This window comes from Amblyomma mixtum, chromosome 4 (genome assembly GCF_055824585.1).
Source record: "Amblyomma mixtum isolate Tamu chromosome 4, ASM5582458v1, whole genome shotgun sequence".
Lineage (NCBI taxonomy): Eukaryota > Metazoa > Arthropoda > Arachnida > Ixodida > Ixodidae > Amblyomma > Amblyomma mixtum.
Window position 1 is genome coordinate 48267184 of NC_143015.1, and position 23184 is coordinate 48290367.

The window sequence follows — 23184 nt, forward strand, 5'->3', positions numbered from 1 at the left end:
TGTAAAGTACGAGACGTGCTGTTGTATGTATTGCAAAAACCATAAGTTCTTGAATGCCGCGAAATTATTGGCCTAATGCAGAAAACATGCTCAACTAGCACCCTAAGGATCTGACCTGCTACTATCAAGTTGTAAGTGTTTGTTTCGAACAAACGCGGAAGGCATTGCCATTTTGCTATGCCACCAATATCTGCTTTGGTTTCCAACCGCATACCTTTATTGCAATGAGAGTAACGCCTTTACTGCGTCTTGTTTGTTACTCCTTTTTGTTGAACTGCCTGCAAGTGTTCTGTTATGTGTTGCTTAGTCCTGTATTGGTGTAACTGTATTGTGGACCAATACTAATCCTTTCTATATTCTTGCGGACTTTCCATTGAGTATTCATGCACCCTTGTATGTATTCCTTGTTATGGACTAGAAGTATTCTCTCAAAATACTTGGAGGCCTCTTTCGTGGTGCTAAAGTCTTATTCGAATGCTCTCCGCGGTTGCCTCTATAACTTCTAGCATTACTTGCACTCTGCAGCGTCAGTAGTAAAAACTGCTCGTTTAACCGTATCAGTCCGTTAGTTCTCGAATTTGGTATACTGTGCAATAGTAACATACTATTTCTACTAAGTCAGGCCCAATGAGATTAGTCTATGGACGCCACTCGAGTACGCATTTTCTAAGTTTACCACAGCTCCTCGTTCTTCACCTTTCTTGCATTGAACTCGTTTTTTGACACTAGCAGTCATAGAACTGCAATTGCGTCATTTAACATCAACTAAGCTACACTTTGAACTGGACCATTTCAAATTCGTTTACAAAAATGTTAATTGCTTTACTACGACAAACATTATCCCAGGTTGTTTCCGGCGGAAATATTTCTGCGATGGGGCCACAAGCATTTCGAAATTGTAGGAAACCCCTGTCTGCCAGAAAACTTGTAAAAATAGAATATTTAATGAATCGATTGATGAATCTGGTCCTAGCAAAACAATGAAAGGCATTGCGCTGCTCAGTGTCATTCAGTGGTGTATATTTCAGTAGGTTCCACCAATGCATATACCTTATTTACTCGCATAACAGCCAAACTTTTTTTTTTCAAATATTCCGGCTCAAAGTTCGGCGTGCGCCTATTACGCGGTTTGAAATTTCCTGAAATTTTTCGACTAGCAAAACTGAACATGCTGCATAAATGCACCCGTGTACGGGCAGAACCGTTTTCCTGAACGAAATATTAAAAAAAAAAGATCCGTGCAAGGGCCCCACCAAAACCTCCCCTGACTCACGCAGGATTAGCCTTCCGTGCCCACTGCAATCGGCTCCGGTTAAGAGCAACGGGCGCTTGATCACGGAGGCCTCACGCGCGCACAGGAGAGGAAGGAAGGCGCTTAGCAGCAAGAGCCAGTCTTCAGAGGTCATAAAAAGGTCAAATACTGATCTTCTTGAGCTATTTGTTTGCACGGACAAAACTGTGAAGCGGTCAATCTGTCTGTTGGTGGTACAATAAATTACTCAAGCAAACGAAGACGTGCTGTAAGGGCTTTTGGAAAAAAAAACATTCCAGTGGCTTAGCTCTGTTAGGCCAGGATATACGTAGCGTAAGCGGCTGACTACCAAGCGACAACCTCGGGGTCTGAGGAATTGAGGTTTTTTTTTAGTCTTCTCCGCCGACTGCGGCTCGACTCTCTTTAACCTCCATGTAGAGCACACTGCATCAACCGCATCTCCCGCGCATTATATCCGCACGGTGCGCCCTCCTCGCGCATGCGCAGTAGCGCGCGGTAGTCGTAAGCACAGCGGCGGGAGCACGCGGCTCCGGCACGTCTGCCGAGACTGTGACGTCACGCTCTGGAATGCGCCGATCGGCGGAGAGAAGCGCGCGAGCTGGCGACAAGGGCGACTCAGATGCACCTCTCATGACGTCACGCGGCTGCAAAGCATGCGCAGTATGGTCGGCGCAGAGTGCACGTGAGACTCCTTCCAACCTGCATAGTGTAGCTTAATTGACCACGAGAGTTTAATCAGATCGCACCTTCGTCTACCTAAGCTGTGCGTGCTGGACTTGCGGTGTTGCCAGTGACCCAAGAGTTTCAAGTGTCGAATACTGGATGAGCACGCTAGCCTACCTTTCAATACCTAAACTCTGGGAAGATCCTCTTAGAGCACCATGCGGCGGTATTTACGTGCTCAGTGCAGCCAATTCCAGTGCACGCTGCAGTGAAGACCGGGCAAAGTAGAAAGCCTGAATAGATGGTTGGGGCTCGAGTTGTAAAGTTATTTTCTCGCCACAGACAAACTGGATTTCATTAAATTGCGTAAAAAATGTAATTTAATGACACTGTGCAATGTAGTGCGCGTCCTCTGTTGCAGCTGAAGGGTGAATATGTCGAAAAAAATTATTCTCAAGGAACGAATATTTTTCTGGCACAGCTTATGTTTCTTGATCACTGAAACGTCCCTGTCAGCTTTTTGTCTTGCTGAAAACTTGAAAAATATTTGAGATGACTGCTGTAAGAACACAAAATTTGAAATAAGCTTTGAAATCCCATACTTTAGCATGTTTTTTCTATATTTCATGTTTCAGAGAAAAATAAAACAAATTCATTTGAAATCAACATCTGTGAAAGCGTAATGCCTTTTATTCACGCACAAAAATTAAAAGCCATGCGCAAAATGTTTGAAAACTTTCAGATGGCGACCAGAGCATGAAACATTTTTTCGCCATGAATAAAGTTTGATATAGCAACGCACTGAATCATGATTGTCATTAAAGAAAAATGAGATTGTTGAGCACAAAGTTTGCTCTAGTTTCTATAGAATGACCCCAATTCCATTTCTGCATCTAACACATATTGCCTATCCACGCTGCTATCCTCAATTTATACTGGTTGTTTCAGCGGACATTTCTTGCATGTCTCCAGGCATCAAGACAGGCAAGAAAAGTACGCTTTTCGGGAAAAAATGGCTTTTGTGGCATAGCGGCTTAGTGTTACCAGCGTTGGCAAATATTGTTGGCAAAAAAGTCAATTAATAACAATTAGTAAGCCAGCTTACTATCACAAACGGTTCACTGGTTTTATAGTGTCCGCCAAAACACTACAAAACCAGTGAACCGTCTGTGCTAGTAAGCTAGCTAACTAATTGTTAATAATTGACTTTTTAATTATTTGAGGTAGGCATCTAGTTGCAGTTAGAGAGTTGTAGCCAGGTGTTAGTAATAGCCATATCAGTTTTTAGTATTTCGAAAACGCGATTACTCTTGGGGCTAAGATTCTACAAAATTTGGCTTTTTTGACTACTTACATGCAGTTGATAGGTGCGATTTCCTGCATGCATTTCCGCATGATGAGGCCAGATTCTGTCGAGCTACAGCGGCGAGTGTAATCGCGTTTTCAAAATTCTAGAAGCTGATATGGCTATTACTAATGACCTGGTACAAATCTCTGTAATTGCAACCAGTTGGCCATCTGTGGTAGACAAAATGTTAGTTATTAAAATTTAGTTCACCAGCTTAGTACTAATGAGAATTCACAGGCTTTCCGTTGTCCACAAACAGTTAAAACTATGGCACAAAAGATATATTTTTACCCAAAAAACCTATCTTTCTAAATTTTTGAAAATTATTCCTGAAATGCTTGGTCACTGACGTTCACTTTCATCTCGTTATCCTAGGCTTTCTGCCTATCGTCTCTCTTCTATATCTACCTTACGCAGCATACTTCTAACGTCGTTCACCTCGGTCTCCCAATCCAGGCTCAGTGCCCTTCTTGGAACCCAACTATAGGCTCAATCGCCTTCCCTCCTGCACCTTGCAGCAGCCGCACAGTGCAGCTGCCTGCAGGGACTTCTCCGCGTCAGTGGAAACGACTCCCAAGGAGAACCTGGCTTCGATCTAAAAGTGGTTGGGGCATATAAGGTGAGAAGGGACCGCTATTTTGTCCTGTATGCTGTGTGCTCACATTGGGCACTGAAACTGCACTCGACGTCCGCGGGATGTTTCAAACGTCCCCAGGACGTACCAAGCAGTGTTGGTACCCATTGGGCTGAAGCGAATTTTCACCACTGTTATAAACACAAGAATGACATGGGTGAGAATATTCGTGTGACTTGATTGCGCGAGAAGGAAACAGATGCGCTATGGAGACCGCTGTGCAGGACTCTGCAAGAGGAGGTCATCAAGAGGTTGGTACTTTTTGCCACATGCTGTTAACTCGCCAGGTAACGGGGACCCGCAGCTGCGTTTTACTCAAAGCTGAATCCTCTGTCATCCTGTGTTATTCTTGTGGGTCCTTCGCTGTGACTTGTTTACTGACGACTGCCGCCGTCATTTATCCCTCTGAGACCTGCAGTCTAAGTCTTGCGGATATACATTATTGTTGTATTTCTTCTGCGTTTTGAATTTTTGCATGCGTGCCATGTCATGTCGAAAGCATGTCAGTTTGAGAAATATTCGAAGCATACAGTAATATTGCAGTGATTGTTGCTTCAGCAGGTGTTCATATGTGTCAACAGCCATCCTAGAGGTGTTGATGTGTGCTAAAGAGTGCTCCTAACGTTCACGTACGCAAACGTGCCTAGGTTTCGAACGTGCGCACGCCTACTGTCTTCTCTTTGAGAGCTCTGAATGGGTCCAGTTCAGTTTATAAGGTTAACTTGCACAATATCTCGTGAGGAAGAAAACAACTCAACTCGTGAGGAAGAACATCTCGTGAGGAAGAAAACAATCCTATTTGAAGCATTTTTATAGAGGCTTTTCATACCCTTAGATACATATGGGATAGTGCACAGCTCTGGAATAATTTACAACACCTGGGTTTATTAAGCAACTGCTGCGACAAGAAATTGCTACAGGCACCACCATGATATTAGCAGCCGAAACGTAAAAGCGCACGACCCCCGCAAGGAGTGTGCAGCTTATAAATGTTTTCCGAGAAACAGTTTTAGAGAACCAAGCCTCATTCCAATGCCTACAGCGCCAACGACTGCTGTCTAATATAATACTATACTGGAAAAGCTTTACATTGGCAGCATCTTCCTGGGGCTGAACGGCCTGCCAGGCCACACCCCCCCCCCCCCCACCCCCCTCTTGACGAAGCCCACTCACAGGATCCTGCCAGAGCGCTCTGTATGGGAGTGCCCCGTAATGAGTGTTATTTTTATGGCACTCTCTGAGAATGTTGTTCCATGGTCAAGCAAGAACTCGCTGCATCGCTAGCCTTCCCATCTTGAAAATGTCAGGTGGCAGTCATTGAATCCATCTACATTGAAACACCATGCCCGTTGAATGAGGCGCGAGTCAATAGACGGAATTAAAGTGCAGCATGTGTCACTTCGTCAGCACATACACAGAACGTGGCCCACAACGCGGCGACATGTGGCCGCCAGGTGAGGGACCCGAAAATTTTCCCAGAAGCCATGAAAGTTCTCGCAGCATTTCATTTCATTTCATTTATTTCATCCTTAAAGGCCCAAGGGCATTACATAAGGAGGGGGCTACAATTCATATAAAAGAAGCATAAAAAACACACGCACAATGAACACACACAACAAACTTCAAAAGCTAAAGAGAAAAAAAATAAAGAAAAAAGATAAAGGGTTTACATGTGCAGTGAAAGCATACAAAAGAAAAAAAAATTCGCTTGCGGCAGCGAGCAGAGATGAAAGTCAGTGATCAACACGTGTTAAAAAATGACAAGGAATTCACTTATTCTGAAGATGACGGGCCAGTTCTGTACGAAAAGATTTTGAATCGTTGCATAAAACTATGTCGTTAGGTAGGGCATTCCAGAGTGTTATTGCATTGGGAAAAAATGAACTATTCATTGCTAATGTACGGGTCTTGATACCGGCTATGGGGTGGCTATGGCTGAGGCAACTTGAAGTTCTTATCGGGGATTTTAGAAGTGGGTGTCTTGAAGCTGGATGATGGAAGAAGTTATGAAGCAGGCAAAGACGTGAAATTATGCGGCGTGATTCAAGTGATGGGAGGGAAATAGAGCGTTTGAGTGCAGTGATACTAACTTCTTTGGAATATTCAGAGGTGATAAACCTGACGGCGCGATTTTGGATGGCCTCGATTTCGGCGGAAAGGTATGCTTGGGATGGATGCCAGATAGATGATGCGAATTCAAGTTTGGGGCGGACGAATGTTTGATAAGCCAGTTTTTTAACGTCTGGAGATGCTGATTTCAGGTTTCGCCGGAGATGCCTGATACCTCGCCTTATTTTCAATGCCAGCTGTGATAGCAAACCGTGATAGTAAAGCTATATCACAACCATCCTCCACACCGCAGGTGAAGGAAACAGAAAGTAAACAATACACTAAAAATAGTTGTGTACGCTGCGATATATAATTACAGCACAGCTGGGTTTCTGCTGACGCCTCGCCGAGGACGATGCTCTAGTCCACTGTTGCGGCCTTCTGGCGTCTGTAGCCCCCACTAATCTAATTTCGCCTGTTCTGGCTAGTCATTAAGTTGGCCACCTTGGGTGCTCATAGATTGACCTGTCAGTAGCGTCTTGCATTGACGTGATCGGCCAGCGTAGAGTGCGCTCGGATAGCTGCATGCTGTCTCTCACGTAACTGCGCAGGGTCACGTTACAGGAGCGGGTCACATTCAATGGCACTGACGGTTGCGTAAGATGCGCCAAGAATGAAAAAAAAATCGGGGCCCGTTTGATCATATTGTCACGGCTAGACCGTCGGGACGGCCAGGACACGCTTTACTGTGCAGCGTCAGGCAGCAGCCCACTCCCGAGGGGACCACACAGAAGAGACGACGAAGAAAACACTGCCCGCCACCATGGCTAAGGCTAGCCAGAATAGCGGGGAAGGCAGTTCGGCCGGGAGACGGCGCCACGAGAGTGCCAACGAATGTGGCATTGCTCCCCCTCTGAAAAGCGCCGCCCTCGGCGCGGCAGGTCGTGTGGACCGACGGCGCCACGAGAGTGCCAACGAATGTGGCATTGCTCCCCCCTCTGAAAAGCGCCGCCCTCGGCGCGGCAGGTCGTGTGGACCGACGGCGCCACGAGAGTGCCAACGAATGTGGCATTGCTCCCCCCTCTGAAAAGCGCCGCCCTCGGCGCGGCAGGTCGTGTGGACCGACGGCGCCACGAGAGTGCCAACGAATGTGGCAATATGTTTGCATTGTACATCACACGGGCGCCTTTGCGTTCCACCTCCATCGAAACCCTGTGTACCGTGGCCTGGTTCGAACCCAGTTTCGCGCTAACATAATTTCATGATAAGAGAGTTTGATAAAATTAAGCTTGCCTCCAGATTAGCTGATCTGACATTGCTGGTCTTATCTAGGGGAATCTAGGGATTGTGCTAGTTTCCTAGGCATGAATCTGCGTAGAGCACCATGTAGAAAATACGGTGACGTTGTTTAGATGGTTAGAATTATAGTCACTTATTTGTTAACATTATTGATGCATAAGCTTAGATTACATTAGTGTTAGTGTACTGAAGCGGTGATTTTCTCGGTGTTGTGCAGCGTCCATGTTTTGTATGGACAGGCTACTGTACATACGTCAGCTGAGGAATAAATGTGATTATATATATATATATATATATATATATATATATATATATATATGATGTGAAATTGAGAAACGCTTCGTTTATTGGGAGTCGACGTTTCGGACAGAGCCTGTCCTGCGCATCTTATTTTAAACTAGCAACCAAGTACGTTTACCTTATTGTGCTATATATATATATATATATATAATTAAGCAGACGAGGAAAAAGGAATGAGGGGCTCGTTATAAATATGAGAGAAGCCAACAGCCACAGAGACCAAGGGGCACAGGGGAGTTTTTAATTTATTTATTTATTTTGTGGTGCTGATCAATTAATATTAATGAATATGTTATCGCTTAAAGCTAATTGATTAGAAAATCAGAAGAGAAACAACCACATGCCGCCGGTGGGATCCGAACCCACGACCTCCGAATTACGCGTCCGGTGCTCTACCGCTGAGCTACGGCGACGGCTGTCAAACCTTCTGCTTTCGGGGGTATTTATGTTTACAAATAACCTAACCTTGGGAGTGTTCACCAGCGCCACCCACGTTCTTAAGCGGCGGACGTAGCACGTCCTGTGTTACCGCTGATGTGACCTAGAACGTCATCGAACGGCGAGGGTGGAAGCTGTGTGAGAACCCTCTTATGCTTCCCTAAGGCATCAAGGCTGCCAGAACCGAGCCCCGCGTTAAGCAATTAAGCAGACGAGAAAAAAGGAATGAGGGGCTCGTTATAAATATGAGAGAAGCCAACAGCCACAGAGACCAAGGGGCACAGGGGAGTTTTTAATTAATTTATTTATTTTGTGGTGCTGATCAATTAATATTATTGAATATGTTATCGCTTAAAGCTAATTGATTAGAAAAGCAGAAGAGAAACAACCACATGCCGCCGGTGGGATCCGAACCCACGACCTCCGAATTACGCGTCCGGTGCTCTACCGCTGAGCTACGGCGACGGCTGTCAAACCTTCTGCTTTCGGGGGTATTTATGTTTACAAATAACCTAACCTTGGGAGTGTTCACCAGCGCCACCCACGTTCTTAAGCGGCGGACGTAGCACGTCCTGTGTTACCGCTGATGTGACCTAGAACGTCATCGAACGGCGAGGATGGAAGCTGTGTAAGAACCCTCTTATGCTTCCCTAAGGCATCAAGGCTGCCAGAACCGAGGCCCTCGTTAAGCAATTAAGCAGACGAGGAAAAAGGAATGAGGGGCTCGTTATAAATATGAGAGAAGCCAACAGCCACAGAGAAAAAGGGGCACAGGGGAGTTTTTAGTTTATTTATTTATATTGTGGTGCTGATCAATTAATATTATTGAATATGTTATCGCTTAAAGCTAATTGATTAGAAAAGCAGAAGAGAAACAACCACATGCCGCCGGTGGGATCCGAACCCACGACCTCCGAATTACGCGTCCGGTGCTCTACCGCTGAGCTACGGCGACGGCTGTCAAACCTTCTGCTTTCGGGGGTATTTATGTTTACAAATAACCTAACCTTGGGAGTGTTCACCAGCGCCACCCACGTTCTTAAGCGGCGGACGTAGCACGTCCTGTGTTACCGCTGATGTGACCTAGAACGTCATCGAACGACGAGGGTGGAAGCTGTGTGAGAACCCTCTTATGCTTCCCTAAGGCATCAAGGCTGCCAGAACCGAGGCCCTCGTTAAGCAATTAAGCAGACGATGAAAAAGGAATGAGGGGCTCGTTATAAATATGAGAGAAGCCAACAGCCACAGAGACCAAGGGGCACAGGGGAGTTTTTAATTTATTTATTTATTTTGTGGTGCTGATCAATTAATATTACTGAATATGTTATCGCTTAAAGCTAATTGATTAGAAAAGCAGAAGACAAACAACCACATGCCGCCGGTGGGATCCGAACCCACGACCTCCGAATTACGCGTCCGGTGCTCTACCGCTGAGCTACGGCGACGGCTGTCAAACCTTCTGCGGTCGTGGGTTCGGATCCCACCGGCGGCAGGTGGTTGTTTTTTCTTGTAATATTCAGTAATATTCTAAATTGATCAACACCACAAAATAAATAACTTAAAAAAAAAATCCCCTGTGCCCCTTGGTTTCTGTGGCTGTTGGCTTCTGTCATATTTATAACGAGCCCCTCATCCCCTTCCCTTGTTTGCTTAATTGCTTAGCGAGGGCCTCGATTCTGGCAGCCTTTGACGCCTTAGGAAGCATAAGAGGGTTCTCACGCAGCTTCCACCCTCTCCGTTCGATGACGTTCTACGTCACACCTGCGGTAACTCAGGACGTTCTACGTCCGCCGCTTATGAACGTGGGTGGCGCTGATGAACACTCTCAAGGTTAGGTTACTTGTAAACATAAATACCCCCGAAAGCAGCAGAATTGACAGCCGTCGCCGTAGCTCAGAGGTAGAGCACCGGACGCGTAATTCGGAGGTCGTGGGTTCGGATCCCACCGGCGGCAGGTGGTTGTTTTTTCTTCTGCTTTTCTAATCAGTTATCTTTAAACGATAACATATTCAGTAATATTCTAAATTGATCAACACCACAAAATAAATAACTTAAAAAAAAATCCCCTGTGCCCCTTGGTTTCTGTGGCTGTTGGCTTCTGTCATATTTATAACGAGCCCCTCATCCCCTTCCCTTGTTTGCTTAATTGCTTAGCGAGGGCCTCGATTCTGGCAGCCTTTGACGCCTTAGGAAGCATAAGAGGGTTCTCACGCAGCTTCCACCCTCTCCGTTCGATGACGTTCTACGTCACACCTGCGGTAACTCAGGACGTTCTACGTCCGCCGCTTATGAACGTGGGTGGCGCTGATGAACACTCTCAAGGTTAGGTTACTTGTAAACATAAATACCCCCGAAAGCAGCAGAATTGACAGCCGTCGCCGTAGCTCAGAGGTAGAGCACCGGACGCGTAATTCGGAGGTCGTGGGTTCGGATCCCACCGGCGGCAGGTGGTTGTTTTTTCTTCTGCTTTTCTAATCAGTTATCTTTAAACGATAACATATTCAGTAATATTCTAAATTGATCAACACCACAAAATAAATAACTTAAAAAAAAAAATCCCCTGTGCCCCTTGGTTTCTGTGGCTGTTGGCTTCTGTCATATTTATAACGAGCCCCTCATCCCCTTCCCTTGTTTGCTTAATTGCTTAGCGAGGGCCTCGATTGTGGCAGCCTTTGCGCCTTAGGAAGCATAAGAGGGTTCTCACGCAGCTTCCACCCTCTCCGTTCGATGACGTTCTACGTCACACCTGCGGTAACTCAGGACGTTCTACGTCCGCCGCTTATGAACGTGGGTGGCGCTGATGAACACTCTCAAGGTTAGGTTACTTGTAAACATAAATACCCCCGAAAGCAGCAGAATTGACAGCCGTCGCCGTAGCTCAGAGGTAGAGCACCGGACGCGTAATTCGGAGGTCGTGGGTTCGGATCCCACCGGCGGCAGGTGGTTGTTTTTTCTTCTGCTTTTCTAATCAGTTATCTTTAAACGATAACATATTCAGTAATATTCTAAATTGATCAACACCACAAAATAAATAACTTAAAAAAAAAATCCCCTGTGCCCCTTGGTTTCTGTGGCTGTTGGCTTCTGTCATATTTATAACGAGCCCCTCATCCCCTTCCCTTGTTTGCTTAATTGCTTAGCGAGGGCCTCGATTCTGGCAGCCTTTGACGCCTTAGGAAGCATAAGAGGGTTCTGACGCAGCTTCCACCCTCTCCGTTCGATGACGTTCTACGTCACACCTGCGGTAACTCAGGACGTTCTACGTCCGCCGCTTATGAACGTGGGTGGCGCTGATGAACACTCTCAAGGTTAGGTTACTTGTAAACATAAATACCCCCGAAAGCAGCAGAATTGACAGCCGTCGCCGTAGCTCAGAGGTAGAGCACCGGACGCGTAATTCGGAGGTCGTGGGTTCGGATCCCACCGGCGGCAGGTGGTTGTTTTTTCTTCTGCTTTTCTAATCAGTTATCTTTAAACGATAACATATTCAGTAATATTCTAAATTGATCAACACCACAAAATAAATAACTTAAAAAAAAAATCCCCTGTGCCCCTTGGTTTCTGTGGCTGTTGGCTTCTGTCATATTTATAACGAGCCCCTCATCCCCTTCCCTTGTTTGCTTAATTGCTTAGCGAGGGCCTCGATTCTGGCAGCCTTTGACGCCTTAGGAAGCATAAGAGGGTTCTCACGCAGCTTCCACCCTCTCCGTTCGATGACGTTCTACGTCACACCTGCGGTAACTCAGGACGTTCTACGTCCGCCGCTTATGAACGTGGGTGGCGCTGATGAACACTCTCAAGGTTAGGTTACTTGTAAACATAAATACCCCCGAAAGCAGCAGAATTGACAGCCGTCGCCGTAGCTCAGAGGTAGAGCACCGGACGCGTAATTCGGAGGTCGTGGGTTCGGATCCCACCGGCGGCAGGTGGTTGTTTTTTCTTCTGCTTTTCCAATCAGTTATCTTTAAACGATAACATATTCAGTAATATTCTAAATTGATCAACACCACAAAATAAATAACTTAAAAAAAAAAATCCCCTGTGCCCCTTGGTTTCTGTGGCTGTTGGCTTCTGTCATATTTATAACGAGCCCCTCATCCCCTTCCCTTGTTTGCTTAATTGCTTAGCGAGGGCCTCGATTCTGGCAGCCTTTGACGCCTTAGGAAGCATAAGAGGGTTCTCACGCAGCTTCCACCCTCTCCGTTCGATGACGTTCTACGTCACACCTGCGGTAACTCAGGACGTTCTACGTCCGCCGCTTATGAACGTGGGTGGCGCTGATGAACACTCTCAAGGTTAGGTTACTTGTAAACATAAATACCCCCGAAAGCAGCAGAATTGACAGCCGTCGCCGTAGCTCAGAGGTAGAGCACCGGACGCGTAATTCGGAGGTCGTGGGTTCGGATCCCACCGGCGGCAGGTGGTTGTTTTTTCTTCTGCTTTTCTAATCAGTTATCTTTAAACGGTAACATATTCAGTAATATTCTAAATTGATCAACACCACAAAATAAATAACTTAAAAAAAAATCCCCTGTGCCCCTTGGTTTCTGTGGCTGTTGGCTTCTGTCATATTTATAACGAGCCCCTCATCCCCTTCCCTTGTTTGCTTAATTGCTTAGCGAGGGCCTCGATTCTGGCAGCCTTTGACGCCTTAGGAAGCATAAGAGGGTTCTCACGCAGCTTCCACCCTCTCCGTTCGATGACGTTCTACGTCACACCTGCGGTAACTCAGGACGTTCTACGTCCGCCGCTTATGAACGTGGGTGGCGCTGATGAACACTCTCAAGGTTAGGTTACTTGTAAACATAAATACCCCCGAAAGCAGCAGAATTGACAGCCGTCGCCGTAGCTCAGAGGTAGAGCACCGGACGCGTAATTCGGAGGTCGTGGGTTCGGATCCCACCGGCGGCAGGTGGTTGTTTTTTCTTCTGCTTTTCTAATCAGTTATCTTTAAACGATAACATATTCAGTAATATTCTAAATTGATCAACACCACAAAATAAATAACTTAAAAAAAAATCCCCTGTGCCCCTTGGTTTCTGTGGCTGTTGGCTTCTGTCATATTTATAACGAGCCCCTCATCCCCTTCCCTTGTTTGCTTAATTGCTTAGCGAGGGCCTCGATTCTGGCAGCCTTTGACGCCTTAGGAAGCATAAGAGGGTTCTCACGCAGCTTCCACCCTCTCCGTTCGATGACGTTCTACGTCACACCTGCGGTAACTCAGGACGTTCTACGTCCGCCGCTTATGAACGTGGGTGGCGCTGATGAACACTCTCAAGGTTAGGTTACTTGTAAACATAAATACCCCCGAAAGCAGCAGAATTGACAGCCGTCGCCGTAGCTCAGAGGTAGAGCACCGGACGCGTAATTCGGAGGTCGTGGGTTCGGATCCCACCGGCGGCAGGTGGTTGTTTTTTCTTCTGCTTTTCTAATCAGTTATCTTTAAACGATAACATATTCAGTAATATTCTAAATTGATCAACACCACAAAATAAATAACTTAAAAAAAAATCCCCTGTGCCCCTTGGTTTCTGTGGCTGTTGGCTTCTGTCATATTTATAACGAGCCCCTCATCCCCTTCCCTTGTTTGCTTAATTGCTTAGCGAGGGCCTCGATTCTGGCAGCCTTTGACGCCTTAGGAAGCATAAGAGGGTTCTCACGCAGCTTCCACCCTCTCCGTTCGATGACGTTCTACGTCACACCTGCGGTAACTCAGGACGTTCTACGTCCGCCGCTTATGAACGTGGTTGGCGCTGATGAACACTCTCAAGGTTAGGTTACTTGTAAACATAAATACCCCCGAAAGCAGCAGAATTGACAGCCGTCGCCGTAGCTCAGAGGTAGAGCACCGGACGCGTAATTCGGAGGTCGTGGGTTCGGATCCCACCGGCGGCAGGTGGTTGTTTTTTCTTCTGCTTTTCCAATCAGTTATCTTTAAACGATAACATATTCAGTAATATTCTAAATTGATCAACACCACAAAATAAATAACTTAAAAAAAAAAATCCCCTGTGCCCCTTGGTTTCTGTGGCTGTTGGCTTCTGTCATATTTATAACGAGCCCCTCATCCCCTTCCCTTGTTTGCTTAATTGCTTAGCGAGGGCCTCGATTCTGGCAGCCTTTGACGCCTTAGGAAGCATAAGAGGGTTCTCACGCAGCTTCCACCCTCTCCGTTCGATGACGTTCTACGTCACACCTGCGGTAACTCAGGACGTTCTACGACCGCCGCTTATGAACGTGGGTGGCGCTGATGAACACTCTCAAGGTTAGGTTACTTGTAAACATAAATACCCCCGAAAGCAGCAGAATTGACAGCCGTCGCCGTAGCTCAGAGGTAGAGCACCGGACGCGTAATTCGGAGGTCGTGGGTTCGGATCCCACCGGCGGCAGGTGGTTGTTTTTTCTTCTGCTTTTCTAATCAGTTATCTTTAAACGGTAACATATTCAGTAATATTCTAAATTGATCAACACCACAAAATAAATAACTTAAAAAAAAATCCCCTGTGCCCCTTGGTTTCTGTGGCTGTTGGCTTCTGTCATATTTATAACGAGCCCCTCATCCCCTTCCCTTGTTTGCTTAATTGCTTAGCGAGGGCCTCGATTCTGGCAGCCTTTGACGCCTTAGGAAGCATAAGAGGGTTCTCACGCAGCTTCCACCCTCTCCGTTCGATGACGTTCTACGTCACACCTGCGGTAACTCAGGACGTTCTACGTCCGCCGCTTATGAACGTGGGTGGCGCTGATGAACACTCTCAAGGTTAGGTTACTTGTAAACATAAATACCCCCGAAAGCAGCAGAATTGACAGCCGTCGCCGTAGCTCAGAGGTAGAGCACCGGACGCGTAATTCGGAGGTCGTGGGTTCGGATCCCACCGGCGGTAGGTGGTTGTTTTTTCTTCTGCTTTTCTAATCAGTTATCTTTAAACGATAACATATTCAGTAATATTCTAAATTGATCAACACCACAAAATAAATAACTTAAAAAAAAAATCCCCTGTGCCCCTTGGTTTCTGTGGCTGTTGGCTTCTGTCATATTTATAACGAGCCCCTCATCCCCTTCCCTTGTTTGCTTAATTGCTTAGCGAGGGCCTCGATTCTGGCAGCCTTTGACGCCTTAGGAAGCATAAGAGGGTTCTCACGCAGCTTCCACCCTCTCCGTTCGATGACGTTCTACGTCACACCTGCGGTAACTCAGGACGTTCTACGTCCGCCGCTTATGAACGTGGGTGGCGCTGATGAACACTCTCAAGGTTAGGTTACTTGTAAACATAAATACCCCCGAAAGCAGCAGAATTGACAGCCGTCGCCGTAGCTCAGAGGTAGAGCACCGGACGCGTAATTCGGAGGTCGTGGGTTCGGATCCCACCGGCGGCAGGTGGTTGTTTTTTCTTCTGCTTTTCTAATCAGTTATCTTTAAACGATAACATATTCAGTAATATTCTAAATTGATCAACACCACAAAATAAATAACTTAAAAAAAAAATCCCCTGTGCCCCTTGGTTTCTGTGGCTGTTGGCTTCTGACATATTTATAACGAGCCCCTCATCCCCTTCCCTTGTTTGCTTAATTGCTTAGCGAGGGCCTCGATTCTGGCAGCCTTTGACGCCTTAGGAAGCATAAGAGGGTTCTCACGCAGCTTCCACCCTCTCCGTTCGATGACGTTCTACGTCACACCTGCGGTAACTCAGGACGTTCTACGTCCGCCGCTTATGAACGTGGGTGGCGCTGATGAACACTCTCAAGGTTAGGTTACTTGTAAACATAAATACCCCCGAAAGCAGCAGAATTGACAGCCGTCGCCGTAGCTCAGAGGTAGAGCACCGGACGCGTAATTCGGAGGTCGTGGGTTCGGATCCCACCGGCGGCAGGTGGTTGTTTTTTCTTCTGCTTTTCTAATCAGTTATCTTTAAACGATAACATATTCAGTAATATTCTAAATTGATCAACACCACAAAATAAATAACTTAAAAAAAAAATCCCCTGTGCCCCTTGGTTTCTGTGGCTGTTGGCTTCTGTCATATTTATAACGAGCCCCTCATCCCCTTCCCTTGTTTGCTTAATTGCTTAGCGAGGGCCTCGATTCTGGCAGCCTTTGACGCCTTAGGAAGCATAAGAGGGTTCTCACGCAGCTTCCACCCTCTCCGTTCGATGACGTTCTACGTCACACCTGCGGTAACTCAGGACGTTCTACGTCCGCCGCTTATGAACGTGGGTGGCGCTGATGAACACTCTCAAGGTTAGGTTACTTGTAAACATAAATACCCCCGAAAGCAGCAGAATTGACAGCCGTCGCCGTAGCTCAGAGGTAGAGCACCGGACGCGTAATTCGGAGGTCGTGGGTTCGGATCCCACCGGCGGCAGGTGGTTGTTTTTTCTTCTGCTTTTCTAATCAGTTATCTTTAAACGATAACATATTCAGTAATATTCTAAATTGATCAACACCACAAAATAAATAACTTAAAAAAAAAAATCCCCTGTGCCCCTTGGTTTCTGTGGCTGTTGGCTTCTGTCATATTTATAACGAGCCCCTCATCCCCTTCCCTTGTTTGCTTAATTGCTTAGCGAGGGCCTCGATTCTGGCAGCCTTTGACGCCTTAGGAAGCATAAGAGGGTTCTCACGCAGCTTCCACCCTCTCCGTTCGATGACGTTCTACGTCACACCTGCGGTAACTCAGGACGTTCTACGTCCGCCGCTTATGAACGTGGGTGGCGCTGATGAACACTCTCAAGGTTAGGTTACTTGTAAACATAAATACCCCCGAAAGCAGCAGAATTGACAGCCGTCGCCGTAGCTCAGAGGTAGAGCACCGGACGCGTAATTCGGAGGTCGTGGGTTCGGATCCCACCGGCGGGAGGTGGTTGTTTTTTCTTCTGCTTTTCTAATCAGTTATCTTTAAACGATAACATATTCAGTAATATTCTAAATTGATCAACACCACAAAATAAATAACTTCAAAAAAAAAATCCCCTGTGCCCCTTGGTTTCTGTGGCTGTTGGCTTCTGTCATATTTATAACGAGCCCCTCATCCCCTTCCCTTGTTTGCTTAATTGCTTAGCGAGGGCCTCGATTCTGGCAGCCTTTGACGCCTTAGGAAGCATAACAGGGTTCTCACGCAGCTTCCACCCTCTCCGTTCGATGACGTTCTACGTCACACCTGCGGTAACTCAGGACGTTCTACGTCCGCCGCTTATGAACGTGGGTGGCGCTGATGAACACTCTCAAGGTTAGGTTACTTGTAAACATAAATACCCCCGAAAGCAGCAGAATTGACAGCCGTCGCCGTAGCTCAGAGGTAGAGCACCGGACGCGTAATTCGGAGGTCGTGGGTTCGGATCCCACCGGCGGCAGGTGGTTGTTTTTTCTTCTGCTTTTCTAATCAGTTATGTTTAAACGATAACATATTCAGTAATATTCTAAATTGATCAACACCACAAAATAAATAACTTAAAAAAAAAATCCCCTGTGCCCCTTGGTTTCTGTGGCTGTTGGCTTCTGTCATATTTATAACGAGCCCCTCATCCCCTTCCCTTGTTTGCTTAATTGCTTAGCGAGGGCCTCGATTCTGGCAGCCTTTGACGCCTTAGGAAGCATAAGAGGGTTCTCACGCAGCTTCCACCCTCTCCGTTCGATGACGTTCTACGTCACACCTGCGGTAACTCAGGACGTTCTACGTCCGCCGCTTATGAACGTGGGTGGCGCTGATGAACACTCTCAAGGTTAGGTTACTTGTAAACATAAATACCCCCGAAAGCAGCAGAATTGACAGCCGTCGCCGTAGCTCAGAGGTAGAGCACCGGACGCGTAATTCGGAGGTCGTGGGGGTTCGGATCCCACCGGCGGCAGGTGGTTGTTTTTTCTTTTGCTTTTCTAATCAGTTATCTTTAAACGATAACATATTCAGTAATATTCTAAATTGATCAACACCACAAAATAAATAACTTAAAAAAAAAAATCCCCTGTGCCCCTTGGTTTCTGTGGCTGTTGGCTTCTGTCATATTTATAACGAGCCCCTCATCCCCTTCCCTTGTTTGCTTAATTGCTTAGCGAGGGCCTCGATTCTGGCAGCCTTTGACGCCTTAGGAAGCATAAGAGGGTTCTCACGCAGCTTCCACCCTCTCCGTTCGATGACGTTCTACGTCACACCTGCGGTAACTCAGGACGTTCCACGTCCGCCGCTTATGAACGTGGGTGGCGCTGATGAACACTCTCAAGGTTAGGTTACTTGTAAACATAAATACCCCCGAAAGCAGCAGAATTGACAGCCGTCGCCGTAGCTCAGAGGTAGAGCACCGGACGCGTAATTCGGAGGTCGTGGGTTCGGATCGCACCGGCGGCAGGTGGTTGTTTTTTCTTCTGCTTTTCTAATCAGTTATCTTTAAACGATAACATATTCAGTAATATTCTAAATTGATCAACACCACAAAATAAATAACTTAAAAAAAAAAATCCCCTGTGCCCCTTGGTTTCTGTGGCTGTTGGCTTCTGTCATATTTATAACGAGCCCCTCATCCCCTTCCCTTGTTTGCTTAACCTTGGGAGTGTTCACCAGCGCCACCCACGTTCTTAAGCGGCGGACGTAGGACGTCCTGTGTTACCGCTGATGTGACCTAGAACGTCATCGAACGGCGAGGGTGGAAGCTGTGTGAGAACCCTCTTATGCTTCCCTAAGGCATCAAGGCTGCCAGAACCGAGGCCCTCGTTCGGAGGTCGTGGGTTCGGATCCCACCGGCGGCATGTGGTTGTTTCTCTTCTGCTTTTCTAATCAATTAGCTTTAAGCGATAACATATTCAGTAATATTAATTGATCAGCACCACAAAATAAATAAATAAATCAAAAACTCCCCTGTGCCCCTCCCTTGGTCTCTGTGGCTGTTGACTTCTCTCATATATATATATATATATATATATATATATATATATATATATATATATATATATATATATATATATATATTCAAGACACAGTCACCAGAGGTTGTAAAACATCAGATATAATTCACGACGTTTCGGCTGGAGGATCAGCCTGGTCTGAAAAAGGCTGGTCCTTGAGCCGAAACGTCGTGAATTAAATCTTGTTATGTTTTTCAACTTCAGGTGACTTTATCTTATATTAATCAATCACCTGCCAAGGAATAATTTCATATATATATATATATATATATATATATATATATATTCCTTCCAATACTTCCCCTCAACCGGGCATGGGTGCATTATTGCTGGGTTCGAAGAAAAAACACTACTTTAAAAGTTTTCTTTTACCTATTTCACTTTTTTTTTCGAAGTTTCTTCCTTGCTGTTTTCATTTTCTCGTTTTCTTTTTTTCTGTTGTCTGCTCTCTCTGTTGGAGGGTGTGGGAATCTGGCTTTCCGCCGTCGCCTTTGCGCGGCTAGCCGGCCTCCCGCGTTGTTTCTCCTCTTTCCCTTGCTCCCGCCTCAGGCGGTGGAGAGGCGGCTGGGTGACTAATCACTGTCATTTAGCCACAGCTCCGCCCCGGCTCCCCAAGGGCCTTTGCCATTGGCGCCTTTTGGCGGGAATCCGGGACCCGTTTTGGCGGCCGCGCATCCCGCGACCGTCCGAGCGGGGCCCAGAGAGAGAGAGATCCCTCCGAGACAGCGAAAGGTGCGTACGTTACTGTTTGTCCGTCCCGGCCTCTGCCGTTCGGACCAGTGCTTACTCGAGCTCGCCCGCACGTGTCCTCTGACCTGCAGCGGCTCGAGCCTGTCCAGCGGGGTCCAGCGACCTCCGACAGGCGTACCTTGCGTTGATTGCCCACTCTCTCTCGCAACCGGCCCAACGGTCGACACGAGAGAGAGATCACAGCACTGCCGCGGGGACATTCTCCTGCAGCGGCGTGTTAGCGGCGCGCATTGCTCGAGTCGCTTCGTGCGCGCAGCGGAGCCTTGCTCCTCGCGCGCCCCCGGGACGGGGTGACGATTGAGTGTGTGTGTACTGCTGAAGGACGACGTGAATAAACGTCTCCTTTGTGAACTTGGAGGCCTATTTCTTTGCGGCGAATCGCTCTCCTCCCAGCGGAGGTTGAGTGCACCGCATCGGTGTCCCAGTGTGTGTGTGGTGACGGCTGATCGGGGCCCTTGGCTCGCGCGAAGCTCGAACCCGCGGTGGGTGGTGGCCTGTGTCCACGTAGAAACCCTCGCAACTGGCGCCCAACGTGCTAAGTCATTGGCGCTTACGCCTTTGATGGCACATTAGCCGAGCAGGTCGCCTTGCCGATCACGCTTGCGCACCATGTCTACCACCCCCAGCGGGGCACTCGGCAGCTACATGTCGGCTCCCTACGGAGTTGTAGCGTCGTTTGATCCGCTGGCTGCTGTTCCTTCGAATAGCTAGACACCGTGGTTGGCCGCGGCCCCCATTGGGGTTTACTGCGGCACAACCCAAAATGTCGACCACGCGGCTCCCATTGGAGCTGTACCGGGAGCACCCTGCGGTGCATCCGCTGGTCACATGCCTCAGCTGTGCAAGCTTTCCGTCCAGTGCGAAAGCAGTTCGTGTCACGCTGCCGCAACCGGCAGTTTCGAACAGCAGCAGCCGTGCCCCGCGAGCAGTCAATTCTGCTCTGGGAACGGCGAGGCGCTGGCCCGGTTCCCTGTGGAAACCACGCCGCTCATCGAACTAGGAGCCTTGCCTCCCTCGTTCGTGCAGCCCGCCCAAGCCTCCACTGAGGCAGGGGTGCAGTGCGCTCAGTTGGCTGATGCGGCTCCGCGAGCCTGCGGGTCGGCTGGCGCGCTGGGCTCTCCTGATACAGCATTACGACTTTTCCGTGCAGTGTCGAAAGGGGAGCACAAACATGGTAGCTGACGCGCTATCCCGTGCCCCACTCGCCAGCGGCGCCTTGACGCCTGTAGGCGGAGGGGGCGAAACAGCGGACGAGCCGCCGGGCGGCAAGGAGGGGGAACCCGCAAACGGGTTAACCCATTCCGCTAACCAGGCGAGCAGCGCTTCGCAAAGCGGACGAGAGGCAAAGCTCTTCGTGAGCGCCTCGGAGGTGCCGACGCGAACGGAAATTTTGGCTGCAAACCTGAGTGGGGACGAGACCATGCTCCCCTCTGGGATGACTGGAATCGTTTTCAGCCGTAAGAGCTACTGAAAGCCCAGCAAAATGACCTTTTTTGTCGCGAGGTGAGCGACGGTCTCAGGGAGACGGAGCGCCGTGACGCTACTTGTATTGTAGCGGGCGCAGGGGGGAAGAAGCCAGCGTGTGTCGCGGCGAACCCCGGGGATTCATATTTGCTGGACCATGACGGGCTCGTGCTGAAATACATAGCCACCGATGACGAGTCCATCGACCCGCTCTAGGTGGTTATCCCCAAAAGTCTGAGAGGCGCACTGTTGAGATTCTCTCATGACTAACCACTGGCCGGTCATTTGAGTGGCTCCAAAGTTTTTGCAAAACTGAGCCATTCGGTGACGTGGCCCGGCATGAAGCGTGACATTTTCCGCTATTGCCGTTCCTGCCATGTCTGTCAAGCGGTGAAGTCACGGGGCGGCAAGCCGCCTGGAATGATGAAACCGATTGAAAGTGTGCGTCCGTGGCAGATGGCCACCTGCGATTTGATGGGGCCTTTCCCCAGGAGCAAGCAGGGGTTCATAGACTTGAAGGCCTACGCGTCACGGTCTGACGAGCTTGCGCCGGTACCCATTGGTATCAAAGGCAAGCGCAAAGGCACAGCTGGTGCTGCGGAACGCAAGCGTACGGAGCAACGGTACAATCTGAGGCGACGGTCACCGGTGTGATTGATGCCGGACGGCGGACTTTTCCGCAACCGAAGGCGCGCAGCCTCAGCTAGCTGGCGAGCTTTCTCGTCAGGCCCTACCCAGGCGAAGCACGGTGTGTTATTATTATTTTTTTTTTGCAGCATGCTCAGTTCCAGTCTTGTGTGTTTATCAGTTTATTTATTTGTTTTGTATGAGTCAGTTTCTAGCCACATTCGTTTCCCCGCTTGTACGTCTGTTTCCGTTCTAACGTACCGAGATGTACATACATAGGCAAACTTCAGCCCGCTCGTGCTTGCTCTTATCTTCTAGAAGCAATAGATTGGGTGTCGTTTGTACAGCGAGCCTTTTCTCATTTCCGGCCCGACTGTGGGTGGTTGGCTCGTTAAGGAGCCGTGTGTCGCGGTGCGAGTTTTGTGCGGCCCGTATGGAGGGGAAGTTGGCGGGGCGTTTGGGGCGATGGGGGGCGGAAAGTGCACCCTTTGACCCTCGCCGCGGCGCCTCTGGACGCTTCTGATGAGGGGATCGTTGTCGCCGACCAGCGCCCGCGCACTTGCCGGTTTATGCGTGGTTGTGGCTGTGACTGTGTGCGCGCGTAACCATGAGCCAAGGCGACGCCTGTGAGTTGTGCCGTTGTGTCCTTCTGCGTGAGCGCGAGGATGAGAAGGACCCCTCGCTGTGGACAATTTTACACATCTGGACGCCGCCGAACGTCCTCGCCCGTTTCAGCCGGCGTGAAAGGGGTGCACCAACTTTCTTGTGCCCGAACGTGATGTCGTGTCCAAGGGCGCGAGGTCAGTGCTCTGCCGCGGCCCCGTCGTCATCAACGGAAAGAAGACCGCCATCAGTCGTCGGCCCTCCCAACCCGTTCAACTTGAAGTCTGCGAGCGGTGAGTCGCCGACAGGCCCACTGGGCCGCGCCACCGAACTTTGAGGCTGGCATCCACCTGTAACATAGTTGTACAGTTGTATTCACATCTTCTTATGTGCCGTGTATATAATCTGCAAGCTGTTTTGATTTACTGAAGCGTATGCAAGTGTTGTTTGCCTTGTTTTTCCTTTGTTTTTTTTACATTGTTCTGGCTGGAACTGAAGTGTATATAGTTTTTTTGTGTATTCATTTCTTTATTTTGGAACTGAAGTGTAGCTTATTTTTTTTGTGTATTGATTTCTTTATTTTGGCCGCGTGCTTTGCCGATGGGTAGGAGGGCATTTAAGGAGAGGGGGATGTGGGAATCTGGCTTTCCGCCGTCGCCTTTGCGCGGCTAGCCGGCCTCCCGCGTTGTTTCTCCTCTTTCCCTTGCTCCCGCCTCAGGCGGTGGAGAGGCGGCTGGGTGACTAATCACTGTCATTTAGCCACAGCTCCGCCCCGGCTCCCCAAGGGCCTTTGCCATTGGCGCCTTTTGGCGGGAATCCGGGACCCGTTTTGGCGGCCGCGCATC

General features: G+C 48.3%; 1 protein-coding gene across 17 annotated transcripts in view; it reads left to right on the forward strand.

Annotated features, from left to right (window-relative positions):
- LOC149346438 (uncharacterized) overlaps positions 1-23184 on the forward strand; it is a 137390-nt gene that overhangs the window by 82594 nt on the left and 31612 nt on the right. For 10 of the 17 annotated variants that reach the window (XR_016292384.1, XR_016292380.1, XM_089586440.1 and 7 more), the window contains one exon: positions 3702-3903. The exons of 1 other annotated variant lie outside the window; for it this stretch is intronic. The gene's annotated coding sequence lies outside the window, so the exon portion shown is untranslated. Of the gene's footprint in view, positions 1-1277; positions 2996-3701; positions 3904-23184 lie in introns of those variants that run through there. 6 more of the 17 variants (XR_016292385.1, XR_016292383.1, XR_016292382.1 and 3 more) reach the window with 5 other exon arrangements.